A 23,343-nucleotide genomic window follows, 5' to 3' on the forward strand; every position below is an offset into this window, starting at 1 on the left:
GAAGGCCTCAGCATAAAAAATCAACAGTATGTTATTTGAATTAGACAGAAATGCATTGAAAATGAATGTTTCTGTTTAGAGGGCAATTGAACTATGAAACATAAATTTTACATTTAAACTTTGATTAAAGCAATTATATAAAAAATAATTTTATAGAATCAACCGTAGGTTCTCTACAGTGCAATGCAAATGGTAATGTGTGTGTATGCGTGTAATTTAATTGCCAGTAATCTTACCCGAAGTTTGGATGACAACAAGTCACTCCAGATTTCCAGTAATCTCCACATCTTTTGATAACCTTTGCATATGAATTAGCATCATCTTAACAGCCTATTGCTGTTATCGCTGGCAATAATCATGGGTCATCACAGGAATATGGGTAGCAATAAGGCTCCCTAAGGGCTCAAACTCATTCAAACTCATCCGGTAGTTAGTGTTTTCCGTCCCCATTCTCTTCATCTCTTTTCACATTTATTGTGGTACCAGTCTGTGCTAACCCATTTTTCATCGTTCTATGTCGTGTTCCTTTCTATCTTTCTGTTTTAATTCTCTCGCAGTTACCATGTGGCTTGTTAGCGTTTTTTATGTGTTGCTTTATTATTATTATTATTATTATTATTATTATTATTATTATTATTATTATTGTTATTATTATTATTATTATTGTTATTATTATTATTATTATTATTATCATCATCATCATCATCATTATTATTATTATTATTATTATTATTATTATTATTATTATTATTATTATTGGAAATAGGCGAGCAAATCATCTAGATCAGCTGCATCACATTATTGGTTACTAAAATATAAGAGAAAGAAAAAATTGCGATACTGACTTTTAGATAACGATTGATTATTCGTATTATTTGGAATTTTCGAACTACTGTTCTCATCTTGAGTGATTTTTTCACACACATTCGGCCGATTTAACTTTCAACTTTGTACAGGTGTATCTTGTCAAAATCTGAAATCTATATTTTGAACTCTGGAATTTGTATGGAATTTCGGATGAAACTCTTTATTTAATCCGCCGTGGTAGTATGATTTCGTTCCACATGATTATAGCAAGAATCAAGTAATTCGCAATTGTATTTTTGGGTCGCCCGTACTGAGCTTTAACCTCCAATCTCCAGGAATGTAACTTTCAAAACTGAATTTCACTAAATACTATTGTGCCATGGGCCCTTGAAGAAGGTCGGCTACATCGGCCGAAACGTTGTGCAAAAAACACGCAAGATGTAGTCTGAAGAATCCAAATGATACGAAACTAACAATTGTTTAAGAAATAAAAAATAAACACAACATCTTATTTAAAACAATGAACTTTAGACAAACAATTACATAACTATTTTCTCTAATACAGAGAGATGATCGATTGATCACGTATGACTATTAATAAAAACTAATTCCGCCATGTTGTTGGCTTTTCAAAAAGAAGTTACAGAACGCCCTCTTTTGGCGCGGCAGCGAATTATAACGAGGTCAGAAATTTAGTAAATATGTCCGTAGTGTATGCTTCATGAAAATGATATTAGTTAGTTTCTTAGTCATAGACACCAATACGTATTCAAATATGAAACGATATGTTTAAAACTTGAGAATAACAACTAGCACTGCTTGGCCTTCGGGACAAGATCAAAGTGATTCTTAAACGCTGGGGATTTATTAGTTAGTTTAAGATCCATAGTGTGAATGAGGTATTTTGGTAAATGTTGCCAGTCAAGAGTAAGACTCCAAAGTCTACATTTATTACTTTTTAATCACTTTAGTCACAAAGACCCTGAACCCTTCCCCTCCCCAATTTCTTGTAGGGCCTTGTGCCTAATTTTGTTGTTTGATAATCTTTTGTTTTTTTGTATTTACAAAATTTTAAAAGCAATAAAATATATAAACAAGATCAAAGTGTAGTATCTGTTCTTCAGATGCTGCACTTCAATTTCTTGTTCTCTGTCAGTGGAGGAGAAATCCTTCACGGCTGAGACAATTTTTATTTTTGTTCCTTTTCTCCACGTTAAAAAACGACCCTGGTGTCTAACTCTGTCCCGGGGGAGGCATTGTAAATAGGAACAACTAGCACTGCTAGACATGTACAGTTGAATGTCTTTCTCATAAAATATATACAAATGTAAACCGAATTTTAAATTTCTTTATATAAATGCTAGTATCTGTGTTGGTCCATTATAGATAAAAACGTTTGATAATCACAAAAATAAAATGAAGTATATAGGATGCAAATGTTTCGCAGTAATCTTCTGGGGGTGCTGCTAAGACACTTTAATGACAGGTATTAAAAAGGGTTTTAATTATATTCTCATGTTTCAGCATCATCAATGGATTCTGGTCAAATCGATTCATCATATCAATATGGCTTCCAAAGTCTGTTAACAAGTTTACTAGCCGTAAGAGGCCAGATTAACTTGCTGGTAGGAGGATACGGTATGCATCGAGTTGTTTCCTGGTTGGTTGGTTGGTTGGTTGGTTGGTTTTGTAATGTTATGACCCTTTAGGCTGTGATCATAGCGTAGTATCTGTTAACTGTGGCAAGCGGGAGCAATGGTCAAAACAGTATTATTATTGTTATTGTATTCTTGTTAATTGATTTGAGCGACGGATGGTCGCTGGATCAGTTATTATGATTAGAAGAATAAACAAGTAAACTAGGGAATAAATGATTGACGTTTGAATCGCAAAAAGAATGTGAAAATAGAAAATAGATGTAAACATTATTTTGGTTTTGAAAAAACAAATAACTAGGTGGATTAGATTGGTATGAGACACGTAATTAGGTGACGTAAGAGAACACGCGCTGTAGTTAGTTTTGGAGAGATTCAGAGAGTTGAGGATTGACCACCAGAGCAGACAGACGTAGACAAGAGTGGACAGACAGCTGGGAGCGAGCTGTATGAACAGAAAATGTAGAAAAACTGCAGATCCTGTGAAAACCAATTGAGACAACTGTAATAAATTTATATTACAAAAATATAAAGAGTTGTTTTAATGGTTTCACAAATAAGAACAGATGTCTCAATTATATGGTGCTGATCGCTTCATGGTTCGTCACGGAGCATCGGGAAGATACAGAAGAAATCTTCAAGAAAACAAAAGGTATGAAGCATATATTATTCTTCTTGCATATGAACTGTAAAAATATCCCGTGTGATAAGTCTGATACAACATGATTCAGTTTACACGTCAATATCATCTCCCCTGACTAACAACATATATACGATTTATACGTTTATTATCTGTGTGTTAAAAGAGCAATATATTGCATCCACTAGATAACACATGACACGTTTTAATATATCATCTCCTCCAATATAAACAAATATACAAAAATATCAACCCTTTTCAGGTTATTTAATGCCGAATCCAGTGATTTTGAGAAACATTTTTTTAAAAGAATATCATTATTTTTTCAAGTCGGTTTCTATTAAACCCATACTTGGGACCCTAACAGGTACTACCACTCCGGGTCAGTGTGGAACTAGGAGCAATGGCAATTGAAGGGTGGCCCCACACTCCTCAATGTCCGCAAGTTGAGGCCTCACCATTGGATATAGTTTAAGGTCATATTCAGGACCGAGAGTTGTTTCCTGGATGTCCATGCAATAATGATAATGAAAGAAATTACAGAACATTTAGCCGTTTCTTCAATCGATGTATGAGGTATACAATGAAAGTTCAAATCTATCTCATTAGGATGAAATTTAAACCATATGTATAAATCGTTCCAGGGAAGACAATAAAATTAGTAATGAATTAAGAAGTTATGAAACATACATTTTGTAAAACTTCAAATATGTAACATTTTGCGGAAATTTAGATCATATGTATAAAATCTTATGGTGGTGACTATAGAAAGTAATCTTGTGTCCTTACGTGTACCCCTAATTTGCATATGGGTAAAGAATTCCCTTTAAACCCCCCAAATGCATTTAAATTCACAGAAATTAAACATATGAAAATGGCGTAATACGTTGTTATTGAAAAAGAGTAATGAAACACAGGATTCCGTATTAAATCCCGAGCAACGCTGGGTTTTCTTGATGATATAATATTAGTACAACATTGTATGATATTAAATAAAAAAATAATTGAATAAATTCTAAACGCAAAGTATTTTAATGAAGAATTCTCAGTTTTTCTCTATTATAAAATAAAATGAAACATATGGGTGCTGGTATGAAAAATAAAAGCCTTAATTGTTATATAACCGCATTAGTATAGTTTATGTGTTTATGCTGGCATAACAGCAATGTGCACATTTCTAAAGTCCAAGAACTATAACAGTATGTGTGGTCATTAAATTATTTAAAGAGACACGCTACTCTAAAATATATATCAAGTTTTAAGTATGTAGCTCAAATATTAGGAGAGAAGTTTGATATAAATGTTTTGCACCTACAGATAAAGTCACTTTTATATAGAGAGAGATATAAAAACATGTCTGTGTGGTAGAACGTTTTCATCCTAAATTCTACGAAATTATGCCAATGTAAATACATAAAAAGAATTGCACATAATAGTTCAATGAAACCAATCATCTTATAAAAACCATTAAAAAATAATGTATTTGTTAAACGGTCGTTTATCAAAATAATTTACAAATTAGTTAGCCTTTATATAGTCGCTTGCATATCCATGAATGACTATACTAAGGAGTTCGTTTTGATAATTTAAAATTGAAACAGTAAGCCTTTAAAACCAAGGTTAAAGCGAAAAAAAACTTTATATGTATATATACATACACACACACACATATATATATATATATATATATATATATATATACTTTATAGCACGTAATAATGTTTAGTAATATCGATTAATCATATCAATATGGCTTCCAAAGTCTGTTAACAAGTTTACTAGCCGTAAGAGGCCAGATTAACTTGCTGGTAGGAGGATACGGTATGCATATATATATAAATATATATATATATATATATATATATATATATATATATATATATATATATATATATAGTGTTATAATGGAATAATTCCAGGAGGAAATCCGGGTATGAGAGCTCAATGTGGTAAACAGAGCAATAACATAAAAATATAACACGGAAATTACATAATTGTCGATGCAATAATTTATTTCAACCTTATGGTATTTTCAAGCATCTAAGCTAGACAATTACATTTTTGTAACATTTTTTTAAAATAAACTGTAGTGTTATTTTTTTTTCGAGAGAGACAAATTTACTGTTCCACTCTGTACTTCTCTTTAATATTATTAAAGTTGAACCATGAAATAAAACAAAAAGGCAGTCAACTAGCGAATATGCAACCTGCAGGAATTCTAGTAATTTGAACACTATTTGACTGTTTTAAAGTTATGCATATATTTGGCATTTATAGGTGTTTAATTTCCTTTAATTCTCGTGTTTATTGATGCAATTATCGTTTCCTGCACTGATGATAGCAAAAGGATGAAACACTAGTGTCTGAAAGTATATAAATAGGTTTTGATATTCATAATAATATGTATATGTGTGTGAGTGTGTTTGTGTGTGAGTATAATTAAGTGTATATACAGTAACTTTTCGAAACACAGTGGTTCTAATCGTTATGTGATTAGCGCAAGCCACATGGAATTGAAACCTTAATGTTTATTCAAATACTATCCACCACCGAAAAGTCAGATATTGTTTCAAGAGGAACTGCGCATTATTGATAATAGCATATGGCAACTTCATATACTATAGCGTTTAACCCATCAGGAGAATGGGGCCCTATGTAGATTTTTGCATAAACTGTTTATACGTAGCCCACGTCTTCAGTATGGCTTGACCGGATAGCACTAGTTTTTTCGACAGATAACCTTTCTAACAATTAACCAAGCAAGAAGTTAAATAATATTCATGTAAACTTTATCATTAGGGGTCAGCAAAGGAGTTAGGAGCAAACAGTAGATGAAACTTTGTTAGTTGGTGACTTCCGATTTCCGATTGTTGCATAAACATTTGGATATCAGAAAAAGTTGAAGCGTGAAAATGTCGTTCAGCCACGAGTCAATTCGACACCAGTTGAATGGTGAGATTGAATTCCCCGATGTGTGTTGTGGGCGCCTCTTTTTTGCGCAAACATGCGTGAAGCTTTTCCTGTCCAACCTGACTTTTAAAAAGGTGTGTAGCTAGATCCACGCACCAGTGTGACTAACATGAAACCAACAAGGCGTGTGTTTATGGGTGCGTTGATTTTCATGGCGGCGTGGCGACAGGGCGAACAGATAGAAAAACATGATGTCGAGAAAAGGAGAAACTGAAAGTTAGAGAGAAGAGTTACAATCTACAAATAAAGAATTCTCTCTCACTCTCTTTCCTTCTCTCCCTCTCTCCCTCTCTCTCTCTCTCTCTCTCTCTCTCTCTCTCTCTCTCTCTCTCTCTGAATATATATATATAGGTTAAATAATGTCAAATGTCTCTTTTTCCCTTTCTGTCTGTCTGTTTGTCTGTCTGTCTGTTTGTCTGTCTGTCTGTTTGTCTGTCTGTCTGTCTGTCTGTCTGTATGTCTGTCTGTTTATCTGTCTGTCTGTCTGTCTGTCTGTCTGTCTCTCTCTCTCTCTCTCTCTCTCTCTCTGAATATATATATAGGTTAAATAATGTCAAATGTCTCTTTTTCCCTTTCTGTCTGTCTGTTTGTCTGTCTGTATGTCTGTCTGTCTCTCTCTCTCTCTCTCTCTCTCTCTCTCTATATATATATATATATATATATATATATAAGTGAGAAGGTGTGTGTGTAAGGACACTTCTCAACCTATATACTCAACGATTTTTTATCTACGGACTTGAAATTTGGTATATAGAGTATTCAGCAATGTGGAAAAATCTTTAATCGGTTTTCGTTCGGAAAAAAAGCTGCTAAGGGGTTAAATGGAAAAATTGTTTTTTGGGAGTCATCCGATTTTTATCTGTTTGCCGACTGTTTTATGGGGTTTGATAACACTTTTTAGAGATCGCCGCATGCTGGTCTAATAGTTATCGCACTTGCCTCACTAACTTTATATTTTGGTTTCGATCTCAGCTCGAATATTCTTTTTTACTAGCAAGAAATGAACTGTTTAGGAAGAAAACATAATACTTGCATGCATATGTCTCAGTTTCTTTCCGCTTTTTTTTTTTTTTTTTTTTTACTTCACGTTTTTACAGGAATTGGACGTTAAGTTTTATACCGGGTAACGCCAGGTACATCTTCTAATATATATATATATATATATATATATATATAAAGAGAGATATCTTTATCTATCTATCTATCTATCTATCTATCTATCTCTCTTTATATATATATATATATATATATATATATATATATATATATATATATATATATAAAGACAGATAGATAGACAGATAGATAGATAGATAGATAAAGAGAGGATTACAAAGATAAATATAAATATTATCTTTAAGATTGGAACCTATCAAGAAAATAAAAACTTCGATGCACTAGATAGAGTAATTAAACAAAAAAGAAAAATAAATGATGAAAATAAATTGGATCTATCAAAATGTCTAATGAGAAATTAAAACAACAGAAAGAATTTATCGTCTGAATTTTGATTGAACAATAAATATTGTAATTCATTACATTTAATCTTACATTATCGAGTTCTATTTCTTTTAACAAATATATACGTGTGTGAGTGCGTGTGTGTGTTGAATAAAGTAAAATGTTTCTTTCTCTCACTCTCTCTCTCTCTCTCTCTATATATATATATATATATGTGTGTGTGTGTGTGTGTGTGTGTGTGTGTGTGTGTGTGTGTAGTAACTTATGAAAATATATATGGCAATTAAGCTGCATAGGATATTCCGCGTTTCATTCTCATGAATGAAACGCGGACTATTCTGTGTAGCTTAATTGCCATATATATTTTATAAGTTACTACCTAGCTCTATCTATGTATCAAGCACTGTTGAAGGAAATACTGAAAAATTTACGCATAAATTAAATCTTTGTATATTGATTTATGTGATTAAATGAAGTAATCATATATATATATATATATATATATATATATATATATATGCTAAAGAAAGTCAAACGATTAACTTTAGTCACGTAGTTGTAGTTGCACATTAACCAGACAAGTAAAATATCGGTTTAGCTCCATTCACTAGTAAAATTATGTTTTTGTCTTTTCTTTTTTAACATTTGTAACCCGGCTCCCAGTTGTGACACTATGTCTCGACCCGAGTGATGATACGGTCCAGAATCCATAGCCTTCGGCTTCGCATTGATTCAACGAGTCCTAACAGATAGCCTGTTAGTGGTCCGTTCGACCATGCATGGGCATTGGTGGAACCTACCTAGCATACATATTGTGGTATCCTAGTGATATTTAATTTACCATTTTTTGCTTTTCAGCACGGATGAGTTGATCGAGGTGCACAGTGTTTTCTGGGGTGGTGACTATGCGTGAGCGTCCAGGGTACGCTTTATCACTCACATCTCTGTCGATACTCTGAAATCGACTAACCAATCTCCTAGCTGTACTGATATCAACTGCGCCGGTGAAAAATTCTTCGTCACTGTTGAATTCTCTAAACTCATTCGATTGAGACTCTTTGGAACCTTATAACGGTCTTTACAGTGTTATATTGGTTGCGTCGCCTCCTTAGCTCACCCGGCTCCCAAAGGAAATAGTTGAGTCTAACCTGTCTATACATTTCTCACTCGTTACTCACACACCCTTAGTCAGCCTCATAGCGTGTTAGTCGCTGACAGACAACGTCCAGCGATACTTCATCGCTTAATAACGACAATAAGTTTGTACAGGGTATTTTTCGAATATCAGTCCTTCTGTGAAAGGATTCAATTTTATGCAACACTAATCATGCACAAGTTTTTATATGTCCATACAAGAAAAGGTTATATATGTATCTTTGTCTAGTTCATTATTAAAGCAAAAGTACATTCCTAATCAAGGGCGATTACTCGCCTGTGACATTATCTCCTTTTGGACCATGGTCTAGTCTGATCTGTAGTTAAACGTTTAGTTCCATAATAGTTCAATAAAAAGTTCCTATCATACAATTATTCAGTTTATGTCCCTGCAAAATAAAACATGTAATCAGTCTATCAGTATCGTTCCCCCTTTTTTTAATTACCCCCTCTTAGACCGTTATCTTTTCTGGAAACAAAGTTTTTTTTTCTTTAGTTCAACTCCTTCAGTTGTTCATTTCCCAGCAAAAAAAAAAACAAACAAAAAAAAACAAACAGTCTAAGGACGATCATTCACCTTTTATAATTTTATTTTTCAATTACCTCACCTTACACCATGGTTTTATCTGGGCTCAAAGTTCATATAGTGCAATCTTTTGGTTCATTCTCCTGTAAAATGAATCATGAAAAATGTCAATTTTATTTGTTTCATTAGTTCATCTCCTGGATCTTGGTGTTCAGGGTGCTTTTGTCCATTTGGGTGGTATCGAAGTCTGCGTCTGATTTAGCTGGGATCATTTCGGCTTTAGGTGAGTTTTAACGGGAGTAACCTTCGCCGCCGGTACAGGCAACCTTGGGGCGTTTCTTACTGTTAATCCCTTTCATTCGTTTTCTCACAGCCCTCATCGCCGCTACCAACATCGTAATCAAACTTCCCATCACTATTATCCCCTGGAAGAAGACTTTTATCCCATTAACATCCCTAACTTGTAACCTAGTCAGCCATTCTCCAATTCACTCTATCCATTTCCTTCAACATTTTTGACAATTCGAGTCTTTGATCAACACGTCTCCAGTCTCAATCTTTCAATCTCTTATCGGCTTGCGGCTATAAACCTATCCATACATGTTGAGCGCTATAGATTCCAGCTCTTGCATGATCGTACCGTTTCTATTCCTGTGTTTTGTTATATGTGTAACACTTGAACAAGAGAAATAATTAGATCTTTGTTATAACCTCTTTAAGAGAGAGGAACTTTGACGGTAAGATACCAGGCACGCTCCGTACTCCAGAGTCCAACCCTGAAAGTTATATTCCAATTTTCATTTATTATTAATTTATACTACTACTACTACTACTACTACTGCTGCTGCTGCTGCTGATGATGATGATGATAATGATGATGATGCTTCTGCTGATGCTGCTACTACTACTACTACTACTACTACAAGTGTTATAACAAGTATATATATATATATATATATAAGTTGAGATTTTTTCTTGCATCGACATTGATATTAGAAGCCTACTTTTTTCATTTAAAACTTATAAAAAACTTCTTAATGTACTACAATCATGGATATGCGAGCGATTTTATAAGGAGTAACTAATTGGCATATTTCTTTGAAAAGCGAACTTTCATTCATTAATGAAATCTGTTTAACATTATGTCGCATAAATTAACAAAATATGTTCCTAACATCGGTCAACATTATGTCACAATTTGATGCGATTAAAATGTCATCGACCTATAAAACCAAAATCAGTAGTGTATTGTCTTTGTGTATATAAACAGGTGGGCACTGTTTAAATTGTTGTTCAATCATATAATCATGAAATACTGTATTCTAACACTGAGCACCCTATTTTAGACCGTACAATGATTTGTTAAGCAGCAACACGCTATTTTTATTTTTCATTATAAATCCCTCTGGAGGGGTAATAAAAATTCCACAGTCTATTGGGGCATTCAAATAAGCATTTTCTACGTCCATTTGATGGATTTTAAGGTTATATTGCAATGCGATTTGCAATAAAATCCTGATTGTCGTTACGTTTGTGGTCGGTGAAAACGTAGAAAAATATTCTACACCGTAAATCTGATAGTATCCTTTAGCAACAAATCTAGCTTTGTACTGTTCAACGTCTGATTCTGTAGTCTATTTTGTAAAGACCCATCTTGTAGAAATTACATGTTTTTCCTTAATTTTGTTTTTCATTGCTATTTTCCATTGATCACAATATTCTGAATTATTTGCTTCGTTAAAGCTTTTTGGCGTACTACCCATGGAATAGCAATAGTCGCTTTGATAATCTTTCATATTGTCAACCACAAAAAGATCGGGCCGTCTTCTACTTCTTTTGGGGTATCTTTTGACTTCATCATCATCATCATCATCATCATCATCATCATCATCATCATGGATACTCTTGTTCCCGTCATCTTCCTTGTTTCATTTGTTTTAATAATTTGAGGAAATGTAATTTCATCCTCTTTATATGATGAAGTTTCATCTTTAAAATTAAACGTGCCTGTGAATTTTACACATCGGATTCTTTTTATTTTGTTTTTCTCTGGAAAAAATACTAAATTGGCTGAACTGTTTTTATCGTATCCAAGAAATATACCTCTACCGATTTTAATATTTAATTTACTCTTTTTATCTATATATACGAAGCAAGTTGAACCAAATACATGCATTCTGCTTACATTCGTTTTTTTACCGCAGAAAGCTTGATACGGGGTTTTAGATAGTGTTTTGTTAAAGCACCATAATTGCGTACGTCCAGAGATTTTGGGGGGAGTTTTGATTCGATGAGTAGACATCTTGCGATTTTAAAAAGTGTCCGCTATGCTCGTTCCGCAGTCCCGTTTTGGTGTGACGATTTAGGAGCCGATTTTTCATGCATAATATGATGGTTGATTAGTAAATGTTCAAAGTCTTTCTTAACGAATTCCGTAGCATCGTCAGAACGAATACATTTTTCGTCACCGTAGGGAGCGATGTCGGCTAAATATTTTTTAATTGCTAGCAGGGTATCAGATTTGTTCTCTAAAAGTAAACCAGTATTAAACCTTAATGGTCATCTACAAAATTCAACACATATCTATAATGTTCTCTTGCCATCGGTTCCACGGGACCGTGCGAGTCACAATGCACCATTGATGGGATTTTCTTGGCCTTCTTGTCTGGTATCTTGTTTTGATAGTTTGTTATTTTTCCCTTAAGTTAAAGTTTTTTATGTTTTTATTTTCATTCCTCAACCACAGTCGGCAATTTTTGATATTAGGAATATTGCGGTACACAAGAATATTATGCCATGTTTGTAAATCATGGCAGGCGGTTTTGAACGGGACTACGCTATTTAAATAATATAGTCTTCCATTTTCGTTAATGTCGAATACAGTTCGGCGAGTTCTACAAAATAATTCTGAGGCTTGAAGTTGGGATCCAAATTGATAAAATCATATTTCTTTCGTATTCACATGTGCCGTTGCACCATAATCAACAAAAAATTCTTACTGTTTGTTGAAGCATCAAACGTACTTGAAAATAAAAATGTTCGCTAACGAAGCTCTCCACATTTTTAATGCTCTTTTGAAAGTCCTGTACCTACATTGGAAACTCTTGTGATTAGGTCGCCCATAATTATAGCAAATAATTTTTGTACTTTTTTTAGGAGAAAAATTGTTTTTGGCACAAAGTTGCGACTTTTATTCCAGGCATGGGTATAATTTAATTTTGGTGTTTTTATGTGAGCATGTTTAAATTTCATGATATTTGTAGATTCGTTTCTTTTTTCTTTGATCATTTTCTCAGTTTCCTTTCAACTGACTAAAAATCATGGGTTTTTATTTCTAGGTTATCACGGTGGTAAATGGCTTAAAATCACTCGGTACCCCTTTGAGGACCATAGAGATTAATAGACTGTCGCTAATAACTTAACCAGACATTTTAAAAGAATTGACGATGGTTTCTGCTCTTATAATATAATCTGTAATTGTTTCGGCTTCCATTCGTTTTAGAGATGTCAGTTCAGTATAGAAAGAAATATATTTGGGGTCTCCTTTCGGTAAATAATCGTCTTTTAATGTTCAATGCTTTGCAGCTATCGTCCAGTGCTTCTCGCATGACCAGTGATAGACTTCGGTCATCTAAGTACTGTATTAATTCCGGAAAGACAGTTGCATTCTTTTCAATAAAGTCGGGGTCGTTTCTGTTTTCAGGTTATGCCTGAAATCCTTCCACCAGGCAACGCCGGTTAACGGGCTCTGCTAGTATATATATATATATATTTATTTATATATATATACATATATATATATATATATATATATATATATATATATATATATATATATATATATATATATATATATATATATATAAGTGAGCTTGTCTCTTTTTGCGAAACATGTTTACCATAATCTAGTATGAGTTGTTTTGGTTTACAGCCTTGAAATTTGACCTGTGGAACACATTCGGTTTGATTTTTAGCCGGTAAAAATAGTAGGTAACGGTCGAAAGTGATAAAAAATGTACCTTGGCAGGAGTTAAAGAACTAAACTAGTTACTTCTGCGCATGTGCGAATATAGATTGAAGTCGCTTAATTTTGAACGTCTTATCGATGTGTCGATAACTCAAACGGAAACAGTCTAGCCTCAATCGCTTAATGTTTTGATTTTGATTCTAACTGATAGCACCTTAGTTCTTTTTTTAATTTTGGAAATTATTGCAATATATTGCATAATAACTAATATAATATAACAACTAATGAATAATTTACTCTGTAATAATACAAAGAAAATCTACATGAATTATATATTATATTTAAGCGTATTTTACAACCGGCTACGCCGAGGGGGGGCGCACAGATATATATTGCGTACACTATAATGTACAATAGAGGATTGGTTCTAGAATAATAAACACAAAGTACGCAAAATTTAAATATGTTATAAGCATATTTTATGACCTGTTAGTATATATATATATATATATATATATACTGATTGAAGTTGTCATCTTTATCATATGTTTAATGAAGGAAAAGAAATATCGTGCTTTCCTACAGTTTAACAGATAACTCATTTTATGGGACTAAATCTCTATTATGTCCGCAAAAACAACCAAAAGATAAACTCGGGCTTCTCGGCGAGTATCTTTGCAAACTACAGGACCGAAGAAAAATGTGGCTTTTATCGCCTTCGTCCAACATGTTTGAGTTTCAACAGCATTTAACCTGTATTTTATTTATGCCTTTTTGCATCGCTATTATAACTTTTCATATGTGCGTCAGTCTATCGAGTTTAGCTTTTTCTGTTCAATAAATCTTTATATGTTTAAACTTTGTGCGTTCAAGCTTCATGGACATTGACGTGTCTATTATATCAATAGCACATGAACAGGTGCCTTCAATTTGGGTTTGTTCCCTTAAAAGTGCTCAGGCTTAATAATTGCTCTGTCAATCATGTATTTCTGTCGTATTTTTCTTTGGTCACTCCTATTTCATGTTTTAAAAATAAACTTTGGACGGAACATATACAATATTAATACAATAGTAATATGCTAATCAAATGCTGTTACATTTTTCATCCTAAAGAAGTGCGGCATAATCATACTGAAACAGCGATTCTCGTCAGATCACTGAAGTTGAGCAACGATGAACTAGGCCAGTCCTAGATAGGTGACCATTTGGGAATACTATATGCTATATAGTAGGCGATGTAGAAGCACTTTCAACCTCAGGGGAAATAAGCTGCCTCTTTGCTTCCACTACCCAATGGAGAAGTCGTAGGCAAGGTCGAGTACCCACTTAGACCTCTACCTGATCAGTGTACGTTAAGTCACGACAGGCAGGTGATCAATAATCTATTGATCAGCCTGATAGTTTCTTCTTAAATTGGTCAACTCTTCTCTGTGTTAGGCAAACGATAGTCGTTGAAGTACAATAACTAAGACTTGTATGTAATTGCAACCTACTATAGGTACTATACTGCAAATTACACCAATGTTTAAACCGTCTGAATGCAAAGGAGGCTGATAGTCTATGATCATCGATGTCTGTGAAAAACGGACCTAATACATAAAGAAGGAGATAGTTCCTAAAAGGGTTGAGATAACATTTTTCTCAATTCGACAAACTTCGATATTTTGTATTTTGTCCGATCAATTAGATTTTAGTTTGACATATTTCATTGTTTTTTGTTTTTTTGTTTTTTGTTTTTTTCACACTTAACTTTTCCTCGTTTTTTTTTTTTTTTTTTTTTTTTTTTTTTTTTTTTTTTTTGGCATTTCATCGGTCTCTTGCCCTTAAATCTGAAAATACATTTTCTGGCGTCTTCCAATATTACGTTTGAAACAGCTTTTCACGCTTAATTTTTTTTGGAACATTGCGATCATCTTCAGTGTTATTCGCACAGCATTTCAACCGATGAAACCTGTTGAACTCGGGAATCTTTTGTTGAACTTGGAAGTTAGCACGCTATTTCAAATGGATCCCTTTATTTACTCCAGTGGGGTAGCATGCTCTTGTATTGTAAGCCATGGACTGATCTTCCGTTATCCGTAATTTTATTTTTCTATCGCCTGCACTGAAGATTGAACCTTCAACTTCTAGAAGAGCTATGGAACGATAACACTTTACACTCGTGGGTTATATAAATGGCGCCATTTGAAATTCAGTTCAAATTAGACGAAAGAGTATTCAGAATTGGACAAGAAATACCTGAAGAAGGTCGAAGGTTGTACAAATAACTCTCAATATGAGAACAGTGGTTCGAATAGACCAAATGACGCAAATGATCCAAAGAACCGAAATGATCTAAATAATCCAAATAATCCAAATGATCCAAAATATCTAAATGATACAAATTATCAAAATAATTCAAATGATTAAAAAATCCAAATTATCTAAATAATCCAAATAAACCTAATAATCTATATCAGCCAAAGAATCTAAATGATTCAAATGATCCAAATGATCCAAATGATCCAAATAATAAAAAGATAAAAATAATCCAAATTATTCAAATGATTTAAAAAAATCCAAATGCTCTAAATATTCCCAATAATCATAATGATACAAAAATATCCAAATTATTCAAATGATTTAAATGATCCAAATAGTTCAATTGATCCAAATTATCTAATCACTCAACAGATTTTTTAAAAATACAAAGCATCCGCCAGTTCAGTTCATTCAAATAATTCAAATCTACATGTTTCAAATGATTCAAAAAGTCCAAATGATTCCAAATAATCTGAATTATTGAAATAAATCAAGTAATCCAAATATTTAAAATAATCTAAACAATTTAAATGATCCAAAATAATCCAAATGATTCGAATATACGAAGTGGCTCAAATAATACGAATGATCCAAATGTTGTGATAATTCAAATGATTAAAATAATCCAAGTGGCATAAATAATCTGAATAATCCAAATTATCACATAATTATCAAATGCCTTTTAAAATCATAATGATTCAAATATTCCAAATGATCCAAGCGATTCAAATGATCAAGATGATCCAAATGATTTGAATGATTTGCATAATCAAAATGATTAAATAATCTAAATAAGGCAAATGATACAAATATTTCAACTCTCCTCTTTCATATGTGCGTCGGTCTATCGACAGTTGCATTCTTTTCAATAAAGTCGGGGTCGTTTCTGTTTTCAGGTTATGCCTGAAGTGCTTCCACCAGGCAACGCCGGTTAACGGGCCCTGCTAGTATATATATATATTCAAGGCATTACATAAAATAATGATATATATTCTAGATTATTAGAATGATCCAAATGAGAAATAATGTCATCCGGCTGTATTGCACTTGTTGTACCGTTCCAACAATTTCTGGTGGATCGGATGGATGTTCTCATGTGTCAATATGTCAATGACCCCCTTTTTCACAGCCCTTTTCATTTCCTCAATTGTCTCATAGCGACAACCTCTAAGGTTTCCTTGGAGCTTAGGAAATACCAGGAACAAGGACCATAAAGAGGGTTAGGATGCTCATGACAACATGTTTCTTTCTGATATTCTCTGAGCACCCTTGAGACGGACTTCGTACAAATCTTCTACATCTTAAGTTCTTTACGAATAATTGTCTGTACAGTTCCCACACTGACATCAAATTGTGCACTTGTCTCTATAGACGCATAATGGTCTTTATCTAAGGTGTTCTGATTTTCTTACTCTTCCCGCACCTCTCATTTTCCCTCACATACTCCCTAACTTCCCGGCATATAAAATCAATAGTAGGCTTGTTTGATATAACGGGGGCCCATCTGAAATGAATGTTTCTGTTTAGAGAAGGATTTAACAATGGTACTTGACTTTTTATTTTTAAGTTTTTATTCAAACCATTACCACTGCAAAAGCAATAAGGCCAGGCATATAAATCGCATTTTAAACTTTAATTCAAGGCATTACATAAAATAAATTTACAAAATCAACAATAGGTTCTCTATGTTGCTATGTAGACTACAATGTATTTCGATTAGGTAACTGCGAGGAGGATTGAAAGATGGGCGATTTTACTGATTTCGATGGCAATAAAATATAGTGGGGTAAAGCATTCGTTGATAACCATTCATTCCAGGTAGGTTGCCCCATATCTATCTACTTATATATATATATATATATATATATATATATATATATATATATATATATATATATATGTATTTATATATATAGTTTATTTTCGCCGTATGGATAGATGATCAGTGCGTAATTGTATGATATTATATATATATAATGTAATTAAGCACTTTGTATTATTTCTTCATACACTTTATAATATATATATATATATATATACACACACAAACACACACACATACACACACACACACACACACACACATATATATATATATATATATATATATATATATATATATATAAGTAGAATAGATAAAACATTGTTCTAGTAAATAGGTCGGCCATTTTCATTCCCAGGCTTTCTATAAAGCCAGTGTATATCACTTACAAAACTAATAGTTGAAACGGATATCATTCGCGCTTATCCTATTGACGGCCATGTTAATCCTTGACACACGAAATAAAATACCCTTCTATTCGCAGCGTGTTCTATCAAGGATCCGTATTGTCGGTTCCGTTGTGAGCATATTTGAATACCCCGTCCCAGACGTGCTTGCATACAACGTAGTCACCCCCAAAGGGCGAGTAAAACATTGTCCACCCTTCCATTGACCTGTGTCGCTCAAATCTATTTCGTTAACACGTTCAACTGATTGTCAACCCTTGTATCCAGGTGGCGCGTTTGCGTTTAACGCATAATCCGCCGTTTTATGTGCCACTTACGGTTCTACGCGATCAGCAAATTATGGTCCATTGTTCGGGGAATTGTTCCGACTGCGCATCGTTTACACAAGCTTAAAAACCAATCAAAATGCACGGATTTTGAAATCATCTTCCTATTATGACACCTTCTCTCTATTTCTTTATTTTTCTTTTGTGGTGGTGGTGGTGGGGGGTATGAGTTCCTGTTCTGTCGTGTCCCCGCTTATGATCTCGTCTTTAGTATTTAACAACAACAATGACACGAGATAACCAAACTAAAATTTCCAGCCTTTCTGCTGAGGAAAAAATGTAGTTTTCGTCCTCTCATCAGTCGCAGGAGAATAACACTTCATTGACTGGAACTATTTTTGTTTTACATTTATCCATCTAGACTGCCCCATTTTAGCGAGACCGACATCCCTGATTGAAAACCTACCACGTAGTTGAGAGTTAGGTACGAGGTGCCTTAAATAAGTTTCCAGACATTTTTTCGTATGGGCACTTTTATTGATGGTACACACATATGAAACTCTAATCCGCTTCGAAGTAATCTCCTCCGGCTGAAATGCACTTGTTGCACTGTTCTAACAACTTCTGAAAGGCACCATGGAAGTTCTCTTGCTTGAGTATGTCAATGACTCTCGTCACAATCTCTTTCATCTCTTTAATTGTCTCATAACAACAGTCTGTAAGGTTTACCTTGAGCTTAGGAAATAACCAAAAGTCACAGGGAGTAAGTCTGGACGATAGGAAGGATGAGGAACTGTCTTGATACGCACCTTGCACCTTGCTCGAATAGTCTGATCTTCTCTTAACATCCTTGGGACACACTTTGAGCAAATTCTCCGCATCTTCAGATCGTCACGAATAATTGTAGGTACAGTTCCCACACTGACAGCAAACTGTGAACTTATTGTCTCTATAGACACACGACGATCCTTATCCCTAAAATTCTTTATTTGGTCAATCAACTCTGGTGTTCTAACTTCCTCACTCCTCCCACACCTCTCATCATCTTTAAAAGACTCACTGCCTATCTTGAATCTAATATACCACTCGAAAACTGATGGTCGATTAATGCAGGATGGACCCAAAACAGTCTGAAGCATTCCATACGTTTCTATGGCATTTTTTCAAAGTTTAAAACAGAATTTTATTGCATATCGTTCTTCTAAAGTGTCCTAAAGTCCAAATTGCATTTTTGAAATTCATCAGTTGTGACAATCAGACTTTATTAGGATGTATTTCAATTCCTGTATAGCTATTCATTTAAACCGGAAATCACAAAAAATCGTCATCTCATAAGATGGAGAGTAATAACATTCTACATTTTCAAGATTCTACGATAATATTACATTTCTTGTACAAAAAAATCTGCAAAAATTGTTAAAGGCACTTCGTATATAAGAATCAGTTGTTTTTGTTTGTTTGTTTGTTTGTTTTTACATTTACTATGGGGTTTTTGGAGAGAGAATTAATGTACGAACTCTGATCACCTAGCTGTTAATGCAGTGATGATAATAGAAACAACTCTCGGTAAATGTATAGTTCTTATCCTGTTTGATAATTATAACTACCCAATTCTTATTTATTATTGTGGTATTATGTTCTTTGCAATAAATACGTATTTCGCTTGAATTTCTTTCAACACGTAATCATTCCGATCGAAAGAATGGTATTAACGAGAAAAATTACGATCCATTATATAAAAAGTTGTTCGGTCTCAGCATTGTTCACAGAATTTTAAATGACAATCACATTACAAAGATATTTTATGATCTTCATTATGACAATTTTTCCCTTTTTGAAGAATAATTTTGTAATTTGATTTTCATCACAATTAAAATTTTCATTAAATGTCGTTTCTTCGTTTTCAACATCTGTGTCTGGCATCAAAGTATAATATCTTTATGAACAAGGAATATAAAATAAACATAATTATTTCCTTGTTCCATGGAGTTTACAAGGTTGGCTCTTTTCCTCCGAGGAAAAACAGCTAGAAAAATAACTTTTACATAGACTAGCTATAATTTTGCTGGTTAGTACAAAAAATTGAAAGCTTCAAAGTATGAGAGAAAAAATATTCTAAGGTTATATATATATATATATATATATATATATATATATATATATATATATATATATATATATATATATATGAGCAAACAGTTAATGAAATATGTTAAAAAACACTTTGAAATGAGTTAAAAACATATTTAATCTGAAAAGAAAACACTAGATAAATGGATAGTCCTTAATCCGAGGAGTTTCGAAGAAATACTCTCCTTCTCATCAGAGGGTAGGAATTAGCAAAATGCGGGATCGGATTTTGCATGCAGAAGTATTTGATGAAACAACAAATAAGTCAAAGATCTTACTTGAAAACAAAATAAGTTAAGCAGAGGGAATATGGTAAAGAGAAATGTGATTACACATTAATGGATAGTCTGGTGGAAGATAAAAAATCCAGTGACGGTAAAATCCAAATGTAAAACTTCAAGAAAGTTAAAAGAATTTCCATTTGTACAAGTAAAATATATACACACATTTTTCTTTCGATACAGATATATATAGAGAGAGAGAAAGAGAGAGAGAGATACAGAGAGAGACAGAGAGAGATCGAGATCAAGAAAGATCCAAACAGTGAAATTAGTTGAACTTGAGCAAAATCCACCAGTGCAATTTTTTTTAAACTCCATGGAATAAGGAAAATTCTCCTCCTCTATCTCTTTCTCTCTCTCTCTCTCTCTCTCTCTATATATATATATATATATATATATATATATATATATATATACTCCTATATTTTTTAGTTCTTTTTAGTGTACTTATATTCATATAAAAAAAACTTTTTTTCATACTTATTTAAAAAGAAAATATAACTTTCTTATATATAGGTCGTGGAATTGCATTCATCTGTAAAAGATCTAGCTAATTTGCTTATTCTTTTAAACATTCATTTTAATTAATTCCGTATTAGTTTTTTGCGGTTTTCTTATGGGATGATCATCTTTAGTATATTATTACGTGTAATTATATTCATGTAGATATTCTACATGATTTATACTTATATTTACGTAAATAAGTTATAGTAAGGTTCTCTATACATCTATGTATGCGTATATATATATTTGTTTAAAACATTTTGTTTACCAAACTCCTTTGTAGGTTTTTGGTCTACAGACATGAAACTTAATATATTTGGGTATTTGAAACTTTATATTTGCGTTTCAGCCGGGGAAAATCGGTACAAAATATGAAAATTAAAAAAATGAAATTTGCTAGGTGAAGGCCGAAGGACGACATTACGAATATGCATATGTAACGTAATAGCTATTGGTTCATGTTTTAATTTTTAGCCTTGCAGCAAACATGTACTCATAACACAAACATTAACGTCAAATAAAAAAGTAAATCGTAAGCTAAACGCTTTGGTTTCGATTCTAGGTGTTAGCGGAGGAAACATTTTTTTTTTAACTTTTTAATATATTAATATATATTGCGTCCAATATAATCTATAATATAAATCTCACCTGTCTGTGTAACTGTATGTATGTATGTATGTCTCGCAAACACTTTCGACAGAGCCGCGGATTTTCACGAGATCGGGATCATTTTGTAATCGACCCTTCGGAAGACAAATATCGAAAAATTGGCTAAAATCATTAATTCCTTGGCTCTCAATTGGGCACTTTTCTACAGGGAGGGATCGCTTTTTACGCCGATATTTTCGAAAGTCATCCCCTCTTTTCGATTATCTAGCCATAAGTTAAACCTACCGATTTAATATATATAAAATACGCATCAAGTGCGTTTGAAAGCCAAATCACAACGTGATATTAAGAAAATAAATATTTTACTCGTTCGAAATGTGTTTATATTTGTTTATTTTCCTTATATTATGTTGGGATTTGGCTTTCAAGCGCACTTGATGCGTATTTTATTTTATTCAAATTAAAACAGCGTTTCTATATAAACTCTTATTCTTGACGATATATATATATGTATTATATATATATATACATATATATTCATATGTATATATATATATATAGAGAGAGAGAGAGAGAGAAATAAATAGATAGATAAATAGATAGATAGATAGATACTGTGAAAGCAAAATCAAGACTTCAAAAAGGGTGTTTATGGCAACATACATACATATATATATATATATATATATATATATATATATATAGAGAGAGAGAGAGAGAGAGAGAGAGAGAGACTTATATGTATTATACGTGTAATTCAGTAAATTTTCATATACAAATGAGTTTTAAGCCCTACAAAATTATGATATTTCATAATTGAGCATTATTATTCTGTGAAAGCAAAATCAACACTTCAAAAAGGTGTTGATGGCAACAAAAAGTGTATTTCATTTTACGTTACAATTGTTTCCATGTCCAGTCGAACAATTTCAAACATTATATCGTTTGAAAATTTCCTTAAACCAGCATTTCTTCAGACTTTATGAATAAGCACACTTTTGAAAATAAAGCATTTTTCTAAGAGAAAAAAAAATTTCCTTAACGGAAAAAGCATGTGAGAAACATTTACCTTTGTTATAGATATAGAAAAGCCCATTTAAATATGAATATATCGCCTAATTTTCGTATCCTTATTTAAAAACCGAGTCATGAGATGTTTTCACAGAAAACCCTAAGCCATTTAATTTTTTTTTTTTTTTTTTTAGGAAATGCTGATTTTGGAAAATTTTCAAACGATATAATGTTTGAAATTGTTCGACTGGACATGGAAACAATTGTAACGTAAAATGAAATACACTTTTTGTTGCCATAAACACCCTTTTTGAAGTCTTGATTTTGCTTTCACAGTATATATCTATCTGTATATACATATATATATATGTATATATATATATATATATACAGCGTGCATGCATATATATATATATATATATATATATATATATATATATATATATATATATATATATATAGACGGCGGGCTTTAAATTGGCAACTCTATTGTCTTTCGTTATCGTGTTTCTTGGTTTAGTAATTCATCATGTTGTTTCAACAAAACGGAGCCACAGTGCACGATACATTCGATTTACTGAAGGGAATATTTGATTAACGAATAATTTCCCGAAAGAGACCTGTAAACAAGCCATAAAGTTGAGTTTTTCGTCGCACTTTCAATGATATAAAATGCGTCCCTTCTTCACATAAAAATTATTAAAACGAACACCTATATACATATATACATATACTTTGAAAAAAAGCTTTCCTCTATAAATTTTTCATTTTCTATGGTTTCTAAATTGGATGATTGGTTATATTTTACTATTACGCTCAGTTCTATTGGTA

Source organism: Euprymna scolopes, chromosome 2 (genome assembly GCF_053919585.1).
Source record: "Euprymna scolopes isolate OS-2025 chromosome 2, ASM5391958v1, whole genome shotgun sequence".
Lineage (NCBI taxonomy): Eukaryota > Metazoa > Mollusca > Cephalopoda > Sepiida > Sepiolidae > Euprymna > Euprymna scolopes.